Here is a 7645-nt window from a genome sequence, read left to right as displayed (position 1 = left end):
ATGTGGGCTACAGGGAAAAGGGGCTGAGCGTGTTGCTCAGTGCACCAAAGTCCTCTTTTCGGATGAAAGTAAATTCTGCATTTCATTTGGAAATCAAGGTCCTGGAGGCTGGAGGAAGTGTGGAGAGGCACTGAATCCAATTTGCCTGAGGTCCAGTGTGACGTTTCCACAGTCAGTGATGATTTGAGGAGCCATGTCATCTGCTGCTGTTACTCCACTGTTTTTTTTTTTATCAAGTCCAAAGTCAGTGCAGCCGTCCACAAGCCATCCATTTTAGATTTCCTGGTGTTTCTCTTTGCTGACAGGCCTTATGGAGATGCTGATTTCCTTTTCCAACAGGTCTTGGCAGCTGCTCACACTACCATAAGTACCAACACCTCCTTTAATGACCATACTGTCACTGTGATTGGCTGGCCAGCAGAGGTGGGTAGCAAATAGTTATATTTACTCAGGTGCATTTACTTAAGTAACTTTTTGAACAAAATGTACTGATAGGAGTAGTTTTACTGCACTGTACTTTTTTCCTTTTACTTGAGTAATATTAAGAATTATTGTTGCTCTTAATTAAGTGCATTTTCTGTCAGTTCTACCATCAGTGAGTAAATTAATTGAACAGAAACATTTTAAACAAAAATGTACCAGAGATGCACACACCTAGAGTTGATTAAAGGGAGACCAGCTTTGTTTTTTTAATGTTATTTTCTATCTGCTGAGCTCTTTGAGCCATTTGGAGGTCAAGTGAACATACATTAAACAGTAGATATTGTCATTCAAAGTACTCTGCACTGTTCTAACAGTCACTAAAATGCCAAAAGTACTGGTGCACACCAGCAAATCAATGGATTTGAGTGTTCCGATCACTTCCATGGCTGCAGGTGTATTAGGTTTAGTGTAGAGCAGTGGTTCTCAAATATTTTCTGTTGCACCCCCCATTGAAGAATGAAAAAAGTCAGGCAATGAAACCACTGAATATTTCACAAAAGCAACACGTTTCCAAACTGTTTCCAATGATCAACTCACCGTGTTGGGCATTGTATTGAAATGTAAGTGAGAAGTAACCTGATGGATTTAGTTAGATTTCTTGTGGCTTTTAATAGCAGAAAGGCCACTTAGCTATACAACCAGAAGCTGCAGTATGTGCAGAACAGTGCATCCTCACCAGAACCTGGAAATTGGTCCACATCATCCCAGTCCTCCATTCCCCCCACTGGCTCCCTGTCAATCAGCGGATAACCTTTAAGTTACTCTTGCTGGTCTACAAGACTGTCAACCACACCGGCCCAACTTACCTCCAGTACCTTCTTTTTCCTCAGTCTGCATCTCAATCACTCAGATCTGGCCCCCAGAATCTCCTCACTGTCCCCCGTACTAGGCTATCAACCATGGGTGACCGTCCCTTGTCCTCCCTGGGGCCTCGGCTGTGGAATCAGCTGCCTGAATCAATCAGGATGCCACACTCCCTTACAACTTTCGAAAGCAGCCTGAACACTCATTTGTTTCGTGCTTCCCTCAACAAATAAGACTTCCCCTATGATTTCCTTGTTCTTAACTGCAATTGTTGGCCATATTTTAATACTATTATTTTAGATGTATTTTTTTGTAGGTGGTTTTAAACCTTGTTTATTCTAGAAATGTGAAGCGCCTTGAGAAGTTGAAAGATTTTAAAGTGTGCTATACAAATAAAATGTATTATTATTATTATTATTATTATTATTATTATTACTTTTGGTGTTGACCGGACCACTTTCCGCCAAAGTGCCTGAATAACGTAATTTAACAAATCATAAAGCTCCCTAGCGGAGTGAAAGCAGGGAATCCTACACGTTGCTCTGAGGATTACTGAGAATCCCTTGCTATTCATACTACAGATTCAGACCAAACGGTCAGAAAAAAAGGAAAGAGGCAAGGCTATACTTAACCCCCCACCATGCAGCGGAGACCAGTGCACCACGGCAGAGACCGGTGCTGTGCTCTGTGCCATGGTGCTCTGCGTCCCGCAGCAGATTTCACAGAAATAAACGCTTGAAACCACTCAATATCTAATGACCGTATATAATATATGTATTGAACTTTTTGAACTGAATGACTAAATTAAATCATTGTTTTGATAAGATTATAATTTGCCAAGCACCGCAGTGGAGACAGCGCTCATATGTTTATCTTTTATCTGCATGCATATATATATATATATATATATATATATATATATATATATATATATATAACATGGATAAATACTGACGCATAAATACTTGCTGACTTCCAATCAAATAGCATATATTAAGAAACTGTGGTACATGCTGCTGTTCATGATGGCGACAACAGTCTCATTTCCGCTAGGTGTTAGAATAGATGAGATTAGTCTTGTATGATTGCGTGTGACAGCAGAGGAGGAGGGAGAAGAAAGTGGGACAGAACTACACAAGCTGGATAAGCTAGTGGAAACATTGCACCAGTTTTATGTGGGACTGGGGTTAAGCGCATAGGTGAGGGGACATCTGTGTGCATGTGGTTGTTGGAGAAGGAAAGGGAAGGGAGAGAGGGGCCCGTTGCTGAGGAAGACCAACAAGCCGTTCTCTACATCTTCCTCTAGCACAGCTCAAGGTCAGCAGTGCTTTGGGCTGCTAAGACTGGAATCTGTGTCGACGGCTGCCCAACTAATATCTTTTGTTTTGTTATTATTGTCTATCAAGCGCTGTGTTCCGCAATCCTCCGCAGTGATTAAACTGCTGAAAGGGAGCGCGAATTGGGATGATAGGATTGAGAGTGGCAGGAATTTATATGCGAGCCTGCGTGTCAGAGAATATTTTTGGGGGGGGTGTGAATGGGAGAGAAAGACGGCGAGGCAGATCCGCCGACAAAGACAGATGCGACTCGATGGTTTGTGAGTGCATTGTGTTTGCTTTTAGAGATAGTCGCGTTCTCCTCAGCCGCACCTCATTGCGTCCTTGGAATGAAACCGCGGCGGCGTCAGGGGAGATTTCCTGCGCAGGTCCTTTTGTCAAGGAGAACGACACAAGAGGAAAAAACAATCTGGGAAAAAAATAATGTTTAAGTTCATTCTATTCATGATCCTCTCTATATATCACTGTCAAATAAGCATAGCAAACTATTGCTGCTGTCCTCACTCTGCTTGTTGGTTTACTTATGAGCGACCAAATGCAGCAAGTCACCGTTTCAAAAACAAGACCTGTTTCTGTTTCTGCATTAAGAGGTGCAGAATCAGCTAAGAAGAACCCCTTGGAGTAAACGGTGCCTCCCAAAAGGCTAAACATGTAGAAAGTGACTTTTTTACCTCTAGACATTTCTTTAGCACGAATGAAAAGAAAAGAAGGAAACTGGTCATGGACTCTGCCAAGAGGCCGATGGCTAAACGGACAGGGTTAAAGGAAATGCTGCCGTCTATAGTGTGTGTTCCAAATGTGATGTCAATCTCCTGCATTCTCCATATGCCTGCACTGAGAAGTTTTGCCATGCCAAAAATTTGAAAACATCCATCCCATCACTCCTGGAAGTGCTGAAAAATAGCCAGAATCTTAATTAGTCTTTAAAATGTATGTTTAGATGACAGCTTTCACAGACAAAGTTTCCTTTTGCACGCAAAAGCGATCCAACTATACATTTACACTAAAAATTCTCCATTTCCCTGTCAGGTTTGGGTTTAAAGCTATTTCCGTTCATCCGGAGTGATTGACAGACATCTCCCAAAAAAACATGAGACCATGTCAAAGTGAAAAAAAGATCAAAAACCTTCATGGGAGATAATAAATATCCCAAGGTCAGCGCAGTTTTGCACGTCTAACACACACATAATGTCCTCTCAGTCTAAACCTTCATGGCACAGATGGAACGCTTTCATCTTAACCTTTGCCTTAAGTGGGACGAAACAACGATATTAGAGTCGAACTGTCATCACGAGTATTAGAACACACAGAGCAGTAAATCTACCACGCAGCTCCAATCAAGCCGCGATAAATGTGATGCAGAGTGTGAGATGAAGGAGTGAGCCGGCTGTAATGCTCACGTGTGACGCGGAAGACAGAGAACAATGGGTGTCAGGCAGATCTGTGAAAGTGAAATTGTTTTCCGGGGACAGATTTGTAAACCTCTGGAGCAGCTTGTAAGCAGCTTTCCCTCAGATGAAACACAAGCGACAGGACCGGTGGAGTCATATATCTGCCAGTTCACGGGAGCTTTCAGCTGAGGAGTTGGGTGAACTTACAACTCATATTTTGAAGCTATCTTGCTTGTTCTTCCTTGATGGAAGTAAAACACTCCTCCAGAACGGGCCCTTTTTTTTCTCCTCTGCGCAGTGTAAACCCTTTGCTGCTCACTGGAGCTTACAGCATATCAGCAAAAAAAGTGGGTATTAGCAGGATGTTGCTGGAGACTTTGAGGGAGCAGCGCGGTGCGGGCAAGTCGGCAATGACGATCTTCACCCTGAGCCATAATGAGGGTTCAGGTAATCCCCGCCTGGGACTGCAAGCGCATACGCAAGCTAGCAAACGCGCCGCTCTGGCACACATTAAAAGGACAGCGACCAAGACACCCCGCTAACTCACAAGCCCTCAGCACTTTGCCAGAGTCTTATCAACGCCGGTCCCGAGCGAACGGGGAAATCAGAGGAGCATAATCATGACCCCCCATCTTGCCAAACGTATGGCACCGCAAAGGTTGTTATGATGATACTCCCTTTTCTCGTCCTCCTTTTCCCCCCCGCCTAACAGCTTTAATGTTTTATCACACAGGCGATCGGGCAGATAGCAGAGTCCCGAAACCCTTTCCTGCTGCTCTGTAATGGCTGGGGGGGGGGGGGGGGGGCCGCAAACTGTGGGCCTTGCTAATGCAACCCCTTAGTCCTGGCCCCGCTTAGCAGGAGCCATCCCTGAAAGAAGAGGAAAGGGTAGATAGCAGGGTGGTAGGTAAGTGAGGAAAGATGATCACCGGAGGCCCAAGTGAGAAAGAGAGAGAGAGAAGGGAAGAACAGAAAGCAGAGTTGGAAATGTTTTTCCAACCACGAAAATGTGAGCATTCCGGGGTCAGGTCTTCCCTTTTCTAATTCTTTATCCCATTTCATATCAAACAAAGACCAGGGCATCCCATCCTACTTCCATTTTGTAACTGCAAACAAGATGCTTTGGACATACACAGCTGTGCTTTAAAACAACAGCAGAGCACTTAAAGAAAGTGACAAAAGCTCAAGAATTGTACCTTTTATTTCTAAATACAGATACATGGAAAACAGTGGTACATACTCTATATAAAAAAAGTTAATTTATCAATCTAAAAAGTGAATAATGGGGTGTTCAAAGCAGACTGCACTTTTCCTTTACTTGTAGACCCTTCTAAGATGAAGTTTTTCTGTGAGTTAATAAACTACCATTAGAAAGAGTTGAATAGAGTGGAATAAAAAAAATTACAGAACAGAATACAATAGAAGAGAACAGAGAGAGCCTTCATTGTCCCACTTTCAAATTTCAAAATCAAGACAGGAAAAATGCCGCAGCTATTAAAGCTAGTATACTCAAGATAGTTAAGAAGTGTGCAACTGAGTAGGGTGATTTTATGAAATATGAAAAATGTGTATATATGTTTATGCATGAAAGGCTATTTACTAGAATAACGAATACTGCATAAAACAGCAGAGATCCTAAACACTTACTGGGTTTGTTTGGAGGAGCGATGGTTGTAAAGTCTTACAGCTGCTGGGAGAGACAAGGTCCTTTGATAACGCTCCTTTGTGCGCCTTGAATTCAGCCGTCTGTCACTGAAGGAGCTCTCTGGCTCTGCAGTTTAATGCATGGGGCGGCTGGGAGACACTGTCCAGCAGGGAGGCTGTTTTTGTGGAGTCAGAAGGACTCCCACCAGCCGTAAAAGAATTCAGAGCGCAGCTTCAGATTCGTGCTGCATGGTCTAGCTCGGCTTATGGCACCAGTGGACAGGTGTTTCGGTCGAGGATGACTGGTTTGCGTTTCTTGGTTCTGCCTCGGAAACAGCATGGCTGATGTCACCCCACACCGTTTCCGATGGATGAAGATCACAAGGCTGATCTTTTTGTTTCGGAACCACGATGCTGCTCGCTTCCTGGTGCGTTTGAGGTAGTTGTGTTATGGAAACAGCCATTTCAAGGCCTTTACCTTTTGAGCGTAAGGCAACATGGCACCTTCATGTATTCTGATGCATTCCAGCTGATCGGTTATCCCTGAAATGCAATAATGAGCCCCAATAAAATGAGTAACATGCCCATATCATCAGGACTGAGCTACGATGCTTCATCCTGGAGTGTAGTCTGAATTCAGTGCTTAGTCATTGTCTGAAACGGATTTTGTGGGAGCGCAGACCCTAAAAGAACAGTCTTGCTTTCATCAGTCCAAAAAAAAACGTAATGTGATTTATCTTTAAACAACCAGCATGTTTTTTGACAAAAAATGCAAACCCTCTTCAGCACATATTGTCTTTTTCAACAAAGGGGATTTTTTTTGCCGAGATTTTTGCATCACATAGCTGTCTTTTTATAATTACAATAACCATAGGTAACCGTAATCTTTCTTTAGTCAATTTCCCTATTTTTCTGATCTGGTTAGTGGTGTTAGACTGAGATTATTTCAAACAGCTATGGAAAAACTAATTTTATTTTGTTTGGATAGATTGGAATAACACATAATGTATTTGCATATAATTTGAAATCTTTGTTTTACACTCCATCCCAGTTTAGTTCTGTTGCATGCTTAGACCAGTTGTCTCCTACTGAAAAAAAGTCTGATTTTAATAACTCTAAGTGACTTCCTGCGGGTGGCTAAAAATTATGTTCCCCGTCATCACATTTTATTACAGTAGATTATGAGTAGAAGGGGAAAATGACTTTGATTCATCAGTTATCGGGTATTAAATTACACGTGGTCAGCGCAGAACGGCCGGCAGTGGACGGCGCCATTTCCTACCAGGTAGAAGTTGGAGCAGAAATGAACAAAACTGCTAAGGTATGAAATGCAGGAAGAGAGACATGAGTCTTCTCTGTGTGTCTTAAGTCTGTCTCTTTCAATGAAAACTAAATCCATCAAGTCAAAGGGGAAGAGCTCTTGCTCTCACCCCCCCTTCCCCCAACCCTAACCCCAACCTCCCCCCTCTTCCTACAGCCCCAGCTCATTTTCTCCCAGTGACTTCCTCTCCATCTTTGATCTGATTGTTTTTCTCTGTAGTTGGACCAGCGCAATCTGCCACCCACACATCATGTCATCATGGAGAGAAGACGAGGACACGTGTGTCTCAGCCGGACCGAACGATGCTTAACGGCTGCTTGCACATGTCTTTCAGTTTAAGTGTGTGTTGTAAAAGTGTCCCTTCGCAAGCAGTCTTCCTGTTATGCTTATGAATAAAGATGATATTAATCCTAAAAACATGGAGGAGGGGATTACTGTGTTTACTATGGGCCATGTCTGCCGCTCTTACCCAGAGATGGTTGTGTCTTTAGACATCTTAAAAAGCTCTATGAAATTGAATAAAAGCAAGGGAAATTGTTATATTTCCTTGTGTGTGTGCACGTTGGCAGCGCGATCACGCCTGGCTGCCATATGTTCTTTATTTTATATGGGGGAAAATAAGAGACTTATCGGAAATTACGGCTCTATTTTTAGTGCAGAGAGTT

The sequence above is a fragment of the Fundulus heteroclitus genome, unplaced genomic scaffold, assembly GCF_011125445.2.
Source record: "Fundulus heteroclitus isolate FHET01 unplaced genomic scaffold, MU-UCD_Fhet_4.1 scaffold_266, whole genome shotgun sequence".
Classification (NCBI taxonomy): Eukaryota; Metazoa; Chordata; class Actinopteri; order Cyprinodontiformes; family Fundulidae; genus Fundulus; species Fundulus heteroclitus.
This window is presented reverse-complemented; position numbering follows the sequence as displayed.